General features: G+C 43.4%; 1 protein-coding gene and 1 long non-coding RNA gene across 2 annotated transcripts in view; one reads left to right on the top strand and one right to left on the bottom strand.

Annotated features, from left to right (window-relative positions):
* The window catches only part of EPHA10 (EPH receptor A10), a 943825-nt gene that overhangs the window by 797960 nt on the left and 126761 nt on the right, over positions 1-19104 (bottom strand). The gene's annotated exons all lie outside the window — the stretch shown is intronic.
* The window catches only part of LOC143982795 (uncharacterized), a 36461-nt gene that overhangs the window by 11663 nt on the left and 5694 nt on the right, over positions 1-19104 (top strand). Inside the window, exon 2 of the long non-coding RNA XR_013274512.1 lies at positions 10156-10245. This is a non-coding gene — a long non-coding RNA (uncharacterized LOC143982795). The remainder of the gene's footprint in view (positions 1-10155; positions 10246-19104) is intronic.

A 19104-nucleotide genomic window follows, 5' to 3' on the forward strand; every position in this document is an offset into this window, starting at 1 on the left:
CTTATTTCCAGTATAACCTGATCTGATCCGATAACCTGAATGGTGTCCAATGCAGCCACCTAAGTCAAAACTTTTATGGCAGTTAATGAGTTATTTTATTGAATGAAAAGGGTCAAATGTAGGTATAGCCCAGTGCCAATTTTTCATGCTTCACACCCTTCTCACCCGCAAGGTCCCTCGTTTTAAAGTGGACCTTGCGTTAAAATGTATGTCAATTGCCTGGGCCCCCCTTTCTTTACTGTACTAGGTGTAAAATAATTTATATATATGCTGTAGCAGAGCGTCCCACAGAGACCCAGGAAAAGTCCTGTTCCGGGTTTATACGTCTCCCAGGCTCCTTTTGTACACATTCAGAAATCTCTGATCCATGATCCAGTTCGGGTAGTGGTCCTCTTCCCCAGGCTAATTTAGGCTCAGCCTTTGCTCTCTGCCTGGGACATACAGACAAAGCTGTTCTGTGAAGAGAAAAAGGTTGGTAAAAGCTGTTAAGCAATTTATGTAGAGACTGACAAGCGGTAGGCTTGTTCAGCCTGGTAGTTAGGGGCTGCATATTGTATAGTTAGAGCCGAGACACGGCTAGGATTTGTGTTTTGCTATTTTTGTCCTTTGTTTTCCGGAACACTGTATATGGACTTATATATAACACAAATAAACACAGCACTGTTTGTCACTTCATCACTGCACTTGGTATCTGTGCCTGAGCAACTGCTCATCCTAGGGAGCTTTGTATCTGCCACCTGTCCCCCAGGTTACAATATATATATACTTATCTTAGCTCCATCTTTCATATGGCTGGGTGTGACATCAGGAAGATTCCTGGTAAATTCAGAGTTGCAAGAATGTCTCCTCACAGGATTACGTCTGCTCTGTATTCCCCAGGATTTACCCAGAGGGAGAAATACATCATCTCTGTCTAGGTGCTATAAGTGGAAGATAGGGGTGAAGTAAGTATAAATCCTAACTTTTTTATTCACAGGTACATTTTACAGATACTAATAGTAGGTGGTTTGTGGGAAGGGTGGGGGTGCAGGTAGTGAGTGGACCTTGCATTTTACTGCAAGGTCTATTTTAATCTCGGCCTGCACTTAGTATAGGCAAACGTGACTAATGTTTACTCTTTCTTAAACATTATTCAAGGAAATCTTTTTTTCTTGTTAAAGGATAGTTAAAGAACACAAATGTAATATATTGCAACTTACCAGTTCTCAAAAGTGGTGGATATGTAAGCCTAAGAACATTTTTAGCAAATACAGAAAATAACTGTAGATCTTGCCAAAAATGTAGTGTCAATGTTAATTCCTATGAGCTAAACTGGAACTTAAAATGACTTTATCCTTCTATAAACTACTAAACTTCCCATGTAATGGAGATAAAGAGATGAGGATATTTTCTGAACCATGGCTTTCTCCATAGTACATTGCAGTGAGTGTGCATAGCCACGTAGGCTCAAGTAAGTGTTATTTGCAAGATTGCTAGGTGAAAATAAAGGGAAAAACACCCAAAAATAATGCAGGCAGCTCAAATAAGAACTAATAAGCTGCAAGATTTATTATTTTTGTTTCTGAGTTTATGTACATTTTAAAATAAATCCTGCAAGATTACTCACTTGGTCTCCTTGCTTCCCTAATTTGTTAGTAATACATGTACCTCAATAAACAAAGACCTTCAGCTAGTGTTCATAGGGATACTATTGTAAAACTAACTGACTTAAATGACAATGCTTTTTAAAATTTACATAAAGGATCTTTGGACATGAAGTAAAGGAAATTCAAACAAGGCAGCAGAAAAAGCAAGTAACAAAGTAACAGTTCATCAATTTGAGATTTGGTGAATGTAGTTTGTCTGCCTCTAAATGCTTTATAGCCATTTAAAATGAGAACTTTGCAGTGGGCATCAAACACTTGTCGTGGTGTCATCTGTGACACTGAGGGTGATTTCTCATTGCGGAGCTATGCTTTTTCAGGATTATTTCCACTAATCACAACTGTCTAGTTTTGATTGTTGCACGAAGAGATATGCACTCTTCTCAGCCCTATAAATTATACATAACCATGACAAGCTATAAAATTTATATATCCAGTAAATTGTTATTGTCATTTTCTTCTTGTGAAGTCAGAAAAAAAAAAAAAGAATCTCAAAATATATGTATTGTAATGATTTTTTTTCTTTGTTTAATAGGCTCCAGACATGGAGCCTATTTTTCCGAATTGCAAAACTTCTGGGTTTATGAGTAAGTAAACTTTCTGTAATGAGAAGCAAATTCCTATAATATATTATAGCTATCACTGTATTTTCTTATACTATCTCTAGCATTCATATCCTACAAATGTAAAGTGTACATAAAGCAAAGACTGGTGTCTAGTTATCACTGCTGGAAAAGACTATGTATCCCAGTGGCAACAGTCAATAGGACTGAAAGTGAGGGAAAATCCTGAATTTTGAGTTGTCATCAGAAAAAGAATGGCAGTTTATTCAATGAAGGCACTTGCTGTGATTACCCGCACATTGGAGAGATTCCTTTAACACCCTGTTGTTTGTCTGGGAGAACAAATCTCTTCCCTATGGGGCATAATTAGCAAAAAAAAAAAGGGGCTGAGATTTTGACCATTTGCTACTTCATCCAATGTACTTTCAGCCCAAAAATAAATAAATAAGCAGGTACTATAGTGGTATCAACCGCACAGCATTGTGGGAAAATATAAACAAGGCATTTATGTGCCATCACATAAGATTGAAATTTCAGGGCCACTGAGGACCTCTTTCTCATGCAACAGTGACAACTAACAGGAGACACTTATGGGGAAAGTGATTGGTGGTTGGTGGTTGGTGGTTCTGGTCTTTTTAAAGCTGAACTCCAGGAATTCAGCAACTTTGTAAAATGTGCTGGCATGCTATGAGTTAAGTCCAATGAGGTACATGCCACCTTGTGGAGTTATCTTTTTATTTTCCATCTGACAGTTTTGCTGAGTGGTGGGAGTTTAGCTATCACTATACTCCTGGTGCTCTAGTTATCACTATACTTCTGGCGCTCTGACAAGAGATATACTACCTTCTCACAAACAGCATCTCTGCCCGCCCCTTCCTCTGCTGTTCATTCACAGAAGCCTTTGTATTTTGTGAATCAATACACAAAATACAAAGTACTCCGTGACTAGGCAGGAAAAGAGGAAGGGCAGGCAGAGCAACTTTGCAGCAGCAGGAGTTGAGACCAAAAGGTCCAGCATCAGAGTGCTGGAAGTATAGTGATAGCTATGCTCCCAACACTGAGTAAAAAGGTCAATTGTAAATAAAGAGAAAAGTCCACAAGGTGGGATACATCTTATTGTACTTAAACCTTAGTAATTGTGGAGTTCAACTTTAACTGGTTTAGGACCAGGCCTTTTTTTGACACTTTTTTTGTTTACATGTAAAAATCAGTTTGTTTGTTTTTGCTAGAAGATTACTTAGAATCTGTGAACATTTATATATATATATATATATATATATATATATATATATATATATATATATATATATATATATATATATATTTTTTTTTTTTTTTTTTTTAAGCAGAGACCCTAGAGAAAAATTGCATTTTTTTATGTGACACAGTATTATGCAGCCATTTTTCAAATGAAATGTTTGAAAAATGCATTTAATCCACGTTAACACATTTTACCCACACAAAAGCACAATTTAGTACCCACTTTTTGGTAGAATATAAAAAAATCGTGTTATGTGGATTAAATAGTTACCCAACATGTCACAAGCTTGTAGAATGGTGACAAACTACAGTATTTATAAATCCCCATAGACCTCGCTTTGAAGCCTTTACAGGTTACCAGTTAAGAGTTTCCCACTGTAACCCTATAGAGGTGCTCTTGTGGAAGGCCAAAAAATTGCAATGATATGCACCTGTCAAACAGGTGCTGAAAAATTGGCCTTTGGGTGTTAATTGTGCCCATGAAACCTATACCAAACCTATACCTATACCTATACCAAAACCTATACCAAAAACATTCTTCCAGATGAAATGATTGAACACCCTCAAAGCTAGGCAGCCTAAAAGTCCTGCAGATGTTCCACATCCCAAAAAGACTTAATCAGTGACACTGACATCAGGGGCTTCATAGCTGGTAATCCAGGACTGATTCATTTTTCTAAAAGTAAAAGAGTCTACAGAGTCTGTGGAGAGGCACGTCCTATGATCAGTAATGAAACCTCCTGCAGCACAAAAAAAGTTAAGGCAGCACGGGCCTGTTGTCGTACCATACTCGCAGAGGTACTCTGCTGCATGAAGGGTCTTTTTATCTATTTACGTCACTTTTAGTGAGATTTTTTTATTTAATTAAGTGTATTTTTTATTTTATTTATTCACATAATTTATTTATTTATCGTTAATTGATATAGTTTAGTATTTACTAGTGCTGTACTCTCTTTGCACTCTGCTGCATGTATAGCCGCTGCAGCATTGCCAAAGTTGAGTTCCTCCAGGTGGAACAAATCAGGCGGTTTACGGGTAGGTGGAATTCCTGCTGAATTTCAGCCAACCGTGCACTGGCTGTGTATGACCATTATCACACACACCACTATTCCTGGCTTCAGCTGGTGCGGTGTAAACCACCTCTGGGTCTGTCCCTGCAGAGCTGCAAGAATATCTGCTCTGGTGTGGTTCCTGCCCCCTAAACACACCAGCTGAAGCACTGCATAGCACCTTTTAGCCTGGCTCATGGAAATGCCCTTTAGCAACCTTAGGGGGTACCTGATGTTCATAGGGCAAGTCATGCAGAAGAGGGCATGTTTGGCATCATCACCACCAGCTGTATGGAGACACGGGGGCAGAACAATGGATGGATGCTGGGCATGAGGGTGGCAGGAACTGTATATTTTTTTCTGCTGCAATAAATGGGGCAGAGAAATTTGCCGCCTACAGTCTACAGCTGGTAGTGTGCTACTGGCAGATGGGCTGCTAGGACCTGGGATACCCTGTGCTATACCATCATCCCTGTCAGTGGAGGCTGCTGAGAGGTAATGACTCGGTATCACAGGGGAAGACTGAAGTGGGTAAGGAGGAGGAGGTTGGGAGGTACCCAAATGTCTGGTGTTTTTGCCACATTTGATGTGCCCGAGACACAATTTGCAGCCAGCAACAGTGCAGTTTGCTGCAGATGTGCTGAAAAAGGCCCAGACAGCTGAGCATTGGGGAGTGGGCCAGGAGTAAACAGTTGCAGAATGTGATGGAATAGGGTGGCTGCTCTCTACTATTTCTTGATGTCAGCCTCCTTGGGGTTGTGCTGCCTCACCTTCAGTTTCCTTCTCTGCTCTATCTGGCACCCAAGTCACATCAGTGACCTCATCATCATCATCTCCATCTACATTATCATCTCCATCTTCATCTTTATCATTACCACTGGAGACAAATTGACAATATGCTGTGGCTTGGGGAACATGAATTCCAATTTGTCTACCAGTGTTCCTCCCTCTCTCTAGGCTCATGTTCCTGTCATCCTCAACCTCAGAACCAACATCTGAATCCAGTAATGGCTGGGCATCATCAAGGAGCAAGTAGCTGATGCTGTGGTCAAATAACTCAGCTGACTCCTCAATGGCTAATGTCGGGGCTATGGCAGGAATAGATGTGGACACTTGTCTCTGCTTTTGTGACAGAGGATGAGGAGAATGAGGAAGGTTTAGTAAGCCAGTCCACCTCCTCCTCTGCATGCTGTGGCTGGATAGCACGGGCAAACTCACTAAACAGAGGATATTATGCCCTGCCTGAGGACTGACCATCACGTCCACCTTTGCCTATGGGCACATTTGTTGCTGGCCCCCTTACAGTGCCAAGGGAATGTCTGCCTCTCCTTGTCCTCCCAGACATTATTGGGAGGGAGGGGGCAGTGCTTATAAGCAAATGTAAAGAAGAAGTGGAAATCTGTATGTACACTGTACATACTTTAATCAATGTAAAGTGGTGTTTGTTGCACTTTAATTTGTGTACTAACACTACACAGACACACTCCACAGATACACTATAATATACTGCAATGTAATTCGCCCAAACGTACAGTGATGCATGGAACTATATGGTGTTAAACTGGCAGTAACACACACAGAACTATATGGTGTTAAACTGGCAGTAACACACACAGAACTATATGGCGTTAAACTGGCATTAACACACACAACTATATGGAGCTAAACGGGCAGTAACGCACATAGAAGTAAATGGTGTTAAACTGGCAGTAACATACACAGAACTATATGACGTTAAACTGGCAGTAATGCACACAAAAGTAAATGGCATTAAAATGTCAGTAACGCACAAAATTATATATGGTGTTAAACTGGCAGTAAGGCACACAGAATTATATGGCGTTAATCTGGCAGTAAGGCACACAGAACTACTGTATATGGTGTTAAACTTGCAGTATTGCACACAAAACTATATGGAGTTAAACTGGCAGTAACACACACAGAATTGTATGGCGTTAAACTGGCAGTAATGCACACAAAACGATATGGTGTTAAACTGGCAGTAACGCACACAGAAGTAAATGGCGTTAAACTGTCAGTAACGCACAAAACTATATGGTGTTAAACTGGCAGTAACGCACACAGAACTATATGATATTAAACTGCCAGTAATGCACACAGAATGATATGGCGTTAAACTGGCAGTAACGCACACAAAACTATATGGTGCTAAAATGGCAGTAACACACTAAATATGATATGGTGCTAAACTGGCAGTAACGCACACAGAAGTAAATGGCGTTAAACTGGCAGTAACGCACAGAACTATATGGAGTTAAACTAGCAGTAACACACACAGAAGTATACGGCATTAATCTTGCAGTAATGCACACAAAACTATATGGCATTAAACTGGCAGTAACACACAAAGAACTATACAGCGTTAAGCTGGCAGTAAAGCACACAAAACGATATGGTGTTAAACTGGCAGTAACACAATCAAAGACACTACACTGATGCTGAACTGAACTGTCCCTACTCTAGCTATACAGTAATGTAAAGATTAGTGACACAATCTCACTACACTGCAGTGATACTATATGAGCTGTCCCTACTCTACACTAATGTATGTATGACTGACACGGTCTCACTACACTACAGTGAAACAATCTGTGCAGTCCCTACTCTACGCTAATGTATGTATGAATGACATGGTCTCACTACACTACACAATGGAAGGCTAAAAGATGGTCCTCCTCACTACACTCACATTGTCCCTGGACTGACACTAAACTAATATTCTACGCTGACAATTAAAGCAAAATAGCACAGTATAGCACACTAACTAATTAATAGCACTGAACAGAGCCCTGTTCTATCTCTCTCCATGCCAAAATCACACTGAAAATGGCTGCCATTGAAAGAATACTTTGATACGGTGGTGCGGGAATGAGCCATGAATGGATAAAGTCATGATGACAGTGTCCAATCATGACTCTGACAATGCTCTGTGCCCTGACTGGCTGAAGCTTTCACTGCTTCAGCCAATCAGGGTTTTGCAGTGCACTGTTCAGCACCGCAATGCAATGTGGTCATTTTGGGGGGGTGCAAACAAAAGGTCGAACAATCCGTTTGTTCATATGTTTGCCAAACATCCAAACAAGGAAAGTTCAGCCCGAACTTATGCTTGGGCCAAACCATTAGCCCATCCCTACCTACCAGTGCCCATCAGTGCCACCTATCAGTTCCGCCCATCAGTGCAAACTCATCAGTGCCCACCAGTACTGACTCATCAGTGCCCATCAGTGCAGCCTATCAGTGCCCATCGGTCCCCCTCAGTGCCTTCTCATCAGTTCCCTTCAGTGCAGCCTATAAGTGCCCATCAGTGCAGCCTCATCAGCGCACAACAATGAAGGAGAAAAATGTCCTGCTTCCAAAATTATTTCAGCTGTACATTTAGCTTTGTTGTAGGCCAATCAAAATGGGTAATTACGGGGGGGCGTGTCCTGACCATGGAGGAGTGAGGAAGTGCTTCACCTCAGCTCCGCTCCACTGCCGCACAAATCAGCTACTTCCAGCGGGGAAATCCGATCCCCATCACCGGACTCAATGTCCCAACGCTCCCGGCAGTCTTCCCGACCGCCGCAGGGTAATAAGAAGCGGCAGGGACAGCTGGATCAGTTCTTCCCGGGCCCCCACGGACAGGGCCGCGACGGATCCAATATGGCGCCGACCGGGAAACTTCAGAAAGCTGGGAAATCTTCACAGCCTGCTGCAGCGGCGCCTTCCCAGTCGACCGGACCGTCTCCCCTGGCTTCTCCGGTGCCCTCCCCAGGATTGGTAAGCGATTCGGCCCCCCCTGCATCCCCCGGGTCCCTGGATGGCCGCTCAGAGGTCTCAGACCTCATGGGAGATGACGCAATACGCCGCCATATCATGTCTCTCCCCACCAGAGAGGACTTGGAAAAGTTTACTAGCCGAGTGGAGAAGGCTTTCACCGCTGACATTGCCCAGCTTAAAACTGATACTACACATCTGGGTCACAGAGTGGAGGCCCTGGAGGAAAAGCTAGAGGAGACTCTCCCCATTATTGCTCTGCTGCAATCTAGGTGCCAAACACAGGACCATCAGCTTGAGGTACTGCTGGGGCAATTGGATGATGTTGAAAACCGCAGCAGGAGGGCCAATATCAGGATTAGGGGGCTCCCGGAGGCTACTGGACCCAGGGATATTGTCCCCACCCTGACTGATATCTTTAGGGATATATTGGAACTCCCAGCCACTGCTCCTATTGAAATAGACAGAGCCCACAGAGCACTGCGCCCCCCGTCTCAAGACGCTGACAATCCCAGGGACATAATCTGTAAACTTCACAAATATACTATTAAGGACCGGATTATGCAGAAAGTGCGGGGTAAACCCTTTTATGATTTTGATGGTGCTCGATTGACTTTCTATCAGGATCTCTCGCGGGGCACCCTCGTGCAGCGGAGAGCCCTTAGTCCGCTCCTTTCTGTGCTCCAGGCTGCGGGACTGACCTACCGCTGGGGCTTCCCCTTCTCTCTGCATGTGCTTAAAGATGGCAAGCAGGTGACCCTGCGCACGAAAGATGATCTTCCTCATTTCCTGTCCTCTCTGGGGCTGGAGCCCGTGGACTTTCCGGATTGGAGAGGACCCCCGAGCGACTTGCTTGTCCCCCCTTCCTCAAAGGTGGTCTACAGTCACACGCAAGAATCAAAGGAGAGACAGACGTAGTTCGACCCGCGACTCTTCAGCGGTCCCTTCTAATACCCGAGACTGATACCGAGCCTGAGCTGTGTGACAGGCGGCTGATTGCTGACTTTTTTTTTTTTACTATGATTGCTGGTGTCTGGACCTCCCCCCACGGGGATTGTGAATGGGACGTATTCACCCTATGCCCCCCCGGGTGTTCCGGGGACCTGGATTTGCCCTACGAGGCTGAGGACTGTGGCTGCCGTGGCCGCAAGCATTTTAGTGACTTCTCTCCAGCCTTAGATGCTTTTCGCCTTTTAGACTGGGCCTACAGAGCGGAGAATGTTTACATCCCCGGGTTGGCGGGTGGTCTGCCACGGCGCCCTTCTTTCTTTCCTTTGCGGGGCACCGGGGGTGGGGGGAGGGGGGGTTTATTGGGATTTGGTTTCTGTTTTTATGTTCCCCTTTTCTTTTGCCTTTGTAGTTACCTCTGTGACCCCCCCCCCTCCGCGGTCTGTAGTTTGTTGGGACTCCACCGTGGCGGGGGGGCCTCTACCAGAGACCGGCCAGATTCCACGTCCCCGAATGCAATCAGCCCACGCTGGGCTTCACCCCCCTTCTCTTTTTTTTTTTACTTGTGTTGCTTTTTTGGATCGGATTTTCCCCCGAATGGAGGCTGTTCTGCTTTCAGATGTGGTGGGCGGGGCGGGGGCCTTCTTTCTCCTCCCTTGTTTTGGTTTACGTTCCCCACGTAGGCCACCCATCCATGGGTTTAGTTCCCTGTTGGGTCTTTAGGAGGGGGCTGGGAGCCCCCCCCGGATAGTGGGGTGGGTCCCATCTCCCCCCAAGCTGCTGCATTGTTTAATTTTGATGTAGCTGTTTTGTTTTTATGTTGTTGGTATTTTTGTGCTAATTTCTTGTGTTCTTTCTCTTCCTATCTCTCCCCTCTTCTTCTCCCTCCCTCTTCACTCCCCCCCCCTTTCCTAGGAGCCTGCTGTTGCTGCGGTCCCTGCGCCGGGCGGGTCTGGACGCTTGCCCGGTCCTCCACCCTCCAACTCTCCCATGTCTACACTCCAGGTAATTTCCTACAATGTACGGGGTCTCTGCTCTCCGGGGGAAGAGGAACAAATTGTGGTGGGAACTTAAAAAGTTGAGGGCCCAAGTGGTCTTCCTGCAGGAGACACATTTCACCAGCCTTTCCCTACCCAGGTTGCCCACCCATATGTTTACTCAATGGTTTCACAGTACATCTCCTAGGGCCAAGTCCAGAGGGACTAACATAGCGTTCCATAAGACGTGCCCCTTTCAGCTAGTGGACAGCAAAATTGACCCTCAGGGCCGATTTGTTTTCCTAAAGGGCACCATAGCTGGGTGCATGTACACATTCGCCTCTCTATACGCCCCCAACTCTGATCAGCTTACCTTCCTGGACACTACCCTTGACCTATTGACAGACTTTAAAGCCAGGTATTTAATTTTAGGCGGGGACTTTAATGTCTGCCCAGACATTCTGCTCGACACTTCGAGCACCCGACCCTCACACTCCCATGCTTTTTTCAAACACTTTCGCAAATCGCTGCAGGCACACCTTTTACTTGATTCCTGGAGGATCTTATATCCCTAGGGACGAGACTTTAGCTATTACTCGACCGTCCATGACGTATACACGCGCATAGACCATGTCTATGTTGACCGTCCCACGCTTGAGCTTCTGCAGACGGCATCCATTGGCAGCATCACCCTTTCGGACCATGCACCGGTTGGCGTGACCATTCGGTTACCATCTAGTCCCCATAGGGCCTGGACATGGAGACTGAACGAAAATCTCCTGGATGACTCTGCTGCGGTTGCTAAGGTATCGGAGACCATCTCCCACTATTTTAGGGAAAACGCCTCGGATGGGATAGGTGCGGATGTGCTCTGGGAGGGGCACAAGGCCGTGATTAGAGGGGAACTGATATCATTGGGTTCCCAAATTAAGAAAGCACGTCAAGCGGATTTCAACAGGGTTCTGGCCGCCTTGCAGGCAGCAGAGCTCTCCCATAAACAGGGGGGGAGCCCAGCGGCCAAGCAGAAGCTTTTTGAATTGCGTGACCTGTTTTCACGTTTATTAGATCGACACACGAATAGGCAGGCTAGACATCTCTCTCATAGATACTATGAACATGGTAACAAATGCGGCCGTATGCTGGCCAGGGCCCTCCGCAAGAAGCATGCTCAGGCTTATGTACAGAAGCTCCGTTCCCCCTCGGGTGCTGTTTGGGTCCAATCCAACAAGATTGCCTCAGGGTTTCAGGAATTTTACGCCCAACTTTATAACCTTTCCCCGGTCTCACCCACGCACGCTCAGCCTCCCAGGTCTGTTGCCATTCAAGAATTTTTAGCGTCGGCGAGAGTCCCTACACTTACGGAGGAACAATGCGTCGACTTGGAGCGGCCGATTTCGCCGGAGGAAATTGCGCTAGCGGTGAAATCCCTACCCAAGGGCAAGAGCCCGGGACCGGATGGTTTTTCTGGTTCCTACTATAAGATTTTTCTGCCCCTCTTGTCGCCACATATGTGCACCTACTTTAATTCCATCGCAGAGGGGAAGCCCATTCCTACCGAGGCGCTGTTGGCACACATTACGGTGTTGCCGAAAGAGGGCAAGGATCCTACCGTCCCCCAGAGCTATCGACCGATTTCCCTCCTTAACGTCGATATTAAGATCCTAGCAAAAGTCTTGGCAAACAGACTTGGGGGTCTTATGCCCCAAATTATCCACCCAGACCAGGCAGGGTTTATTCGTGGCAGGGAGGTGAGAGATAACTCCATCAGGGCAATCCAACTTATTCATTGGGCACGTAACAGTCCTAATCCTAAACCTTGTATCGTTCTTTCGACGGACGCCGAAAAGGCGTTTGACCGCGTCGACTGGGGGTATTTGCGGGCGGTACTGGTGGCTCAGGGGTTGGGGACGCGTATGCTGTCCTCGATTATGGCCTTGTACTCCACTCCGTGTGCGCAGGTGAAGGTGAATGGGGTGCTTTCCTCCCGGTTCCCGATTCGAAACGGCACGAGACAGGGGTGTCCTCTGTCTCCCCTCCTTTTTGCCTTGGTACTGGAACCACTGCTATGCAGGGTGAGGGCGAATGCAGACATTAGAGGCCTGAAGGTTGGGATGACGGAGCACAAACTGTCGGCGTATGCGGACAATGTGCTCTTTTATCTCTCTGAACCCCTGATCTCGTTGCCGGTTCTGTTGAAGGAGCTGAGGACTTTTGGTGAGTTATCCAATTTCAAGATCAACCTTTCCAAATCGGAGATTTTACCTATTCACCTCGCTTCGCCTCAAGCGGACCACTTGCGCTTGGCATTCCCCTTTACCTGGGCCACGTCTTCTATCAAATACCTGGGCATCCAGTTGACCGACCGTTTTGATGCCTTATATGCCGCCAATTTCCCCCCCCCTTATTGCATGTGATCAAGGCGGACTTGTTGCAGTGGTCCAAAACCGCTTTTACGTGGCTCAGCCGCATTAATAATATTAAAATGGGTAATTACAATTTGGATGCAAATCAGCCTAATCATAAACTCCCTTAATTTTCTTTGTGCAATATCTTTCTTAAAGAGTTGTGTGTCCATGGAGCCACCCAAGCCATGCAGCTTGCTTAGTAGTGTGGCACAGTGACAGCACTTTGCTATTTCTCTTTGTCAGTGAAAGTCTATTGACTTGCCAATACTGATGAAAACTGTTTTCTCTATTGCTTATTTGAGATTAATGTAAATTTATAAGTTGATAATAAACAAGAATGTTGGCTACTGCTTCATAGGGAAAGTACAGAAGCCTACCTCAAGCCAAAATGTATTTAAATTTTGGATACAGTGGATAAAGAGTTTCAAGTTTTTGTGAAGGGTGGGCTGCCTCCAAGTGAGCCTGCTCTTAGTTTGTGTATATATGCTCCATAGGTGGGGAGATAATTTTGAGTTAAAAACACTTTTTAAAGTCTTGCGTTGCTCCTGACAATGTAAATTGGAAGCAACGCATTGGATGGAACTAGAACTCATTATGCATACATTTACATTTTAGGTTTACTAGGGTGGTTGTGCAGTAGTTTTCACTTCTATAGCATGCAGAGTCTGCTTACATGTTTAGTACAGGAAGTGCAGCTGTCCTTTTCAAAAAGTTTGGGTGTTGTTTTTCTTCTTGCTGGGAGGTAGCACTATATAGTGTAAGTGAAAGGGCTAAGGGAAAAATCCCCATGCAAAGTTAAAACTCCCTTGAAAAGTCAATAACTTGTTTGCCTTTATTAAATTAACCTCAATGTCTCCACTTTTACTCTTTTTCAAAGGCATGAGCAGCTAATGTGAATTGGTGGGTTAGGGCTTGACGCTGGGGTGGGAGGCAATAAGCAGAACAGTGTTTTATAGCCAATTGGCATGCAAATTTGTCAAATTCTGTAATATCAAAATATGGGACTTTAGATTATTTTATCTTTATATCTACTTAATAGAAAGGGACCAACTAAGCATTACTTCAAAACAACACAAACTGTGTTAAGAGAGACAAATTAAAAATCATCCATATTAATTATCATAGCAGTTCAATACATTGCCTCTGATTTTAATCATGGCTTTACATCTTACAAGAATTTAATATCTTTGATAACTTTAATTACACTTCTAAATTCCTTTAATTAAACAGACATTAACTTATGCAAAGTATACATAAATATTTCAATAGTATGTTCTACAATTCATTATCTGAAAATGTATGTTAAACACCTTTCGCATCTAGCAACATCTGGAAAGCATAAAAATGTTTTTTTCTAATTAATATTATAAATGACTAAATTAGCTTAAACAGAATTATTTCCCCTAGTCACGGCAGGTGAACGTGAAACTGTCTACTCCACCAAAGTTTATAAACTAACTTTCCTAGTAAAGTGTCATTGAATACAATGTGCCTAAGGAGGTCAACAAATTCCAGTATCTCGCTGTGTACAGTTAAAGTGTGGGGAGTTAAATTTAAAGCATAGGCAAAACTTTTTTTCTAATTCTAGATAGAGAAAGGGAAGGTTATAACCCCTGTCAGTTTTTTTTGCCATATGTGTCCCAGTGGGGAGATTTCCGTTCACTTCCTGTTAGGGATGCAACAGATCATCACTGATCCGTTATCCGAACGGGTCACCCTGTTCGGATCGGCACACGGCGCAATCCATGGAGCACTCTGCGGCCTTAGGAAAGGCCATGGCTTCAGCCTAGCTCCGGAACGGCACCCATCTTGGTGCACCTGTCGGCCATTTACAATGTAATGCCGATCACTTGTAAACAAACCTCCTCTATCCCCTCTATGTACTGATCTGTACAGTGGAGGGGAGAGATCGGAGGGCAGCAGCGCCGTGGGCTGTATCGGTAGTGCCCACAGCGCTGCTCTGTGACAATTGCAGTCACAGCCATCCCTCCATACTCTGCCAATACCCTGTCATACTCTACCAATACTCTGCAATACCCTGCCATACTCTGCCAATACTCTGCAATACCCTGCCATACTCTGCCAATACTCTGCAATACCCTGCCAATACTCTGCCATACCCTGCCAATACTCTGCCATACCCTGCCAATACTCTACCAATACCCTGCCATATCCTGCCATACCCAGCCATACTCTACCATGCCCGGTAATACCCAGCCATACTCGGCGATACCCAGCCATACCCAGCCATGCTCAGCCGTACCAAGTCAATAATACAGTGTGGACTATATGGTAGTGGATTTTTCACAGGTTTTTGCAAATTCAATTATTATTTGCTGATCCGAAAAATGATCCGATCTATGACTCTGATCCGAGGAACGATACGATCCATGAGTTTTTTGATCCGTTTCACCCCCTACTTCCTGTCCAATAGCCACAACAGGAAGTGAGAGGAAATCCCTGCAAATTAAGTCAACCCCCCCCCCCCCCAGGTCACCAGAACTAGTGTCCCCATTGGAAGATTTCCACTCTATTACTTTTCTGGGAACAACCCAACATGTGTAAGTTTCTTCTACCTTCACTTTTGATAATAACTGTGCACATGACAAATAGAGATACTGAAACTCCCTAGCAGGCACACAGACCACATTAAAAAAATGGAAAGGTGTTTTAATCTCTCTCCACTTTATCCAAAGCTTTAAAACTGTTTTGCTTTTAGTTATGCTGTAATGCCAGGAGATGGCAGAGCTTAAACCCTACATGCAAAGAAGTAGTTTTCAGCATACCACCTGGTTGCAAAACTGAAGTCCCTCTTTGAACCCAAAGGAATTAAATTGAAAATAAGCACAGCTGGTTGCAAGCATTACAGTGTATCAGAGATGTAAGTACACATTTCTTGGACATGGCAGGCTCATCTTGAGCTACCTCTCCTAGCACAACCATAGTTAGCTGCTATATCTGTATTCAGGCAACTATACTTATTAACAATCATGATTTTGCCAATACCTCCATCTCTTGGACCTAAAAAAAAAGCTGAGCTCAGCAGAATATGTGTGAATGCATCAAAATATTAATTTGTTTTTAATGATAAATTAGGGTTTTAATTTGATCATTAGAAAAATATTAGTTACAATTTCAATTAACTAGGGGTGCTAACGCTTATCTGTCATTTGTTAAAAAATAAAAAAGTCAGCATGCTAGGTTTGATCTGCAGCAGCTCTGAAATGTGTAGGAAACAGCAAGACAGTACAAATTAACTCCCAAGAGGACTGTGATTAATTGTATCAGATCTTCTGGTCTGTTTAGATGAACCAAACTTAGCGTGGCTTGAGAGTAGCTAAAAAGTTAATAGGTCATTTGGTAGAGACGTTTTTTCTTTCCTAGCTGAAGAGCGGGATTTGAGTTGTCATACCAAATGCCGATGCAGGAAAACATCACCTGATTCTTGTGCCATTTCATTCATCTATTGTGACTCCACGGAGACATCCTTGGCTGGTAAAGTAAATATCATGAAACACTCCATTCATATAAACTCTTCTGAAAAGGAATTGTCATAAGTCTAAGCACTTTCAAGCATGAGGATTAATTGGGAAGATAAAGAGGTGGCTACAAAGGCTGAAATGGGCATGTTGATACAAACTTGTCTCTTTAGTGATTCCTTTGATGCTTCTAATGTTACACCCGCCCCTAATATTTAATAATGTAAAAATTAAAGTAAACTGTGCTTATGTAAACATATTAAACTTGTGTATAACAGTACCACTGATGTGAGATATGATGATCACATAAATAATAAATATATAATTGTGAATATACATATGAATAAAAATGTAAAACAATGAGTCCATGTGTCTTCCAACTGTCATCAGTGTAATGCCTTCATTTTAACCACTTCTGGACCAGCCGCCTCAGTCATACTGCAGCAGGTTGGCTCCCCTGCACGAGCCATTGTAGCTGTACAAGCTGTAAACACACACATCCCAGTCCTCTCAGGGGAGAGGAGACAGATTGTGTGTTCATACTAAGTATAAACACCGATCTCTCTCCTCCCCTAATCAGTCCCATCCCCCTACAGTTAGAACACACCCTGGGAACACATTTAATCCTTGATCGCCCCCTAATGTTAACCCCTTCCCTGCCAGTGTCATTTAAACAGTAATCAGTGCATTTTTATAGCACTGATCACTGTATAATTGCCAATGGTCCCAAACATGTGTCAAAAGTGTCCGATTTGTCTGTCACAATATTGCAGTCATGATAAAAATTGCTGATCACTGCCATTACTAGTAAAACAAAATTATAATAAAAATGCCATAACTCTGTTCCTCAATTTGTAGATGCTATAACTTTTGCACAAACCAATGAATATATGCTTATTGCGATTTTTTTACCAAAAATATGTAGAAGAATACATATCAGCCTAAACTGAGGAAAACATTTTTTTTTTTTTTATTTGGAATATTTATTATAGCAAAAAGTAAAAGATGTTGTGTTTTTTTTTTTAATTGTCACTCTTCCTTTGTTTTATAGCACAAAAAAGAAAAAATGCAGAGGTGCTCAAATGCCACCAAAAGAAAGCTCCATAAAGACATAAATTTTGGTACAGCGTCGCACGACTGTGCAATTGTCAGTTAAAGCGACGTGGTGCCATATCACAAAAAATGACCAAACAGCCAAATCTTCCAGGGCTGAAGTGGTTAATTCATTCACCTTGTGATAACCACCACCATAATAAAGGGTGTACCCTTACCAGAGCATATTGACCACCTATTACAGGGGGTCAAATAAGGCTTGTGTATCTTATATGTTCCATCCACGCTTGCTGTTCCACATCAAAGAACAAGAGGAATCATCCAGCAGTCACCTCTGAGTGATACTCCTCCGATCCCGAAGCAAGATGTCCAGTGGAATGTATCAATATAAAGATAAACGCCAATAGTGTAAAATCCTTAAAACTCTGATTTATTTAAGTAACGCATAGCATGTCATTATATGGGTAAAATCATCCCCAGTCCAAAAATAAGGTATAATAAATAAAGTATTTAATTTCATCAAATTTCGTTGATTTTGTTGAATTCGTATTCAGGATTCATATTCCGATTTTTTTGTCTTTTTCTAATTTTCTTAGAATTTACAGATTTTGACTTGAAACATTCGAATTGATAACTTTTCAATTGGCAGAATCAAAAACTTTCCTTTTTTTTTTCGATTTGAATGTGGCAAAGTGAACAAACAAAAGAAAAATCTTCATCAAATGATTGCAATGACTCTTTAAATCACCTTTGGCTTAACTAAAACAGCATTATTTAGAAATGGTACTCTAATAACACACAGTCTTTGATTTCAGAAACATGTTTACATTCGACTGGAATTTGATGTAAAATTTTATTCAAATTTCAATTAGAATTTTGGAAATGTGGACAAATTTTGTTTCGTTATTCGGAGCATTCGGTAAACTTAGAATAAGGAGATCTTTAAAATGTGCCACCAACAAAGATCAAAGCACCATGCCACAGAACCATTCAGTAATAATAAATGTATATAGCAGCCACTATGAAAAAAAATATTAAAAAGCAGTAAATTACCTATATGTATAGTGAAGATAAATAGTAGCACTAAGAGATAATAAAATAACTTATATAAACCCCCCCCCCCCCACAGTGATAAGGTGTAGATAGATTAATAGTCCATGAGTAGATTAATAATCAAACACTTTGTTGCTTAGCTTCCAACTGTCACCACACCATGTGAGTAAATATGCCACCACTTCCCCAGTCAGATGTACACTCACCAACTAGTATTGCCTCACACTCTCATGTTTTGGCAAAAAGGCAGTCACCCCCTTAAAACGACATCCTATCAGATAGAAGTCCAATAAAAATCGTAATATGTAGAGAAAATAAACTCCAGATAGTGTGATACCGTCAAATAGCAATGCCTTGCACTCTCATGCTTGGCCAAACAGCATCAACCCCAAAAGGGTTAAATATTCAACAATCTTCGGATGTAATACTCGATACCATGGATTCGGGATGGTGAAATGAGCCTTTAGCATCCTTTATACCCAGTTAGGCCGCGTACACACGGGCGGACTGTTCGCCCAACTTTGTCGGCTGAACAGTGTTTCAGCGGACAGTCCGCCCGTGTGTGGGCTTTCAGCGGACAGTTTCAGCGGACAGTTTGACGGACAAAGTCTTTCGGAAATTCCGAAAAACTGTCCGCTGAAACTTTGTTTGAGCGAACAGTCCGCCCGTGTGTAGGCTACTTTCGAAATGAGCAAACTGTTCCCGCTCGGAGGAAAGTCTGCTCATTTCGAGCGCGTGTGAAGGTAGGCGGGGCCCGCGACGGAGACGTCGCGGGCTCCGCCGCCTGGAATGGACTTAAAGGGGAACCCCAACGCCGAAAAAAATCGGCGTGGGGGTCCCCCCAAAGTCCACAACAGACCCTTGTCCGAGCACGCTACCCGGCCGGCCAGGAAAGGG

This window comes from Lithobates pipiens, unplaced genomic scaffold (genome assembly GCF_037356315.1).
Source record: "Lithobates pipiens isolate NorthernLeopardFrog02 unplaced genomic scaffold, aLitPip1_a1.2 Scaffold_16, whole genome shotgun sequence".
Classification (NCBI taxonomy): domain Eukaryota; kingdom Metazoa; phylum Chordata; class Amphibia; order Anura; family Ranidae; genus Lithobates; species Lithobates pipiens.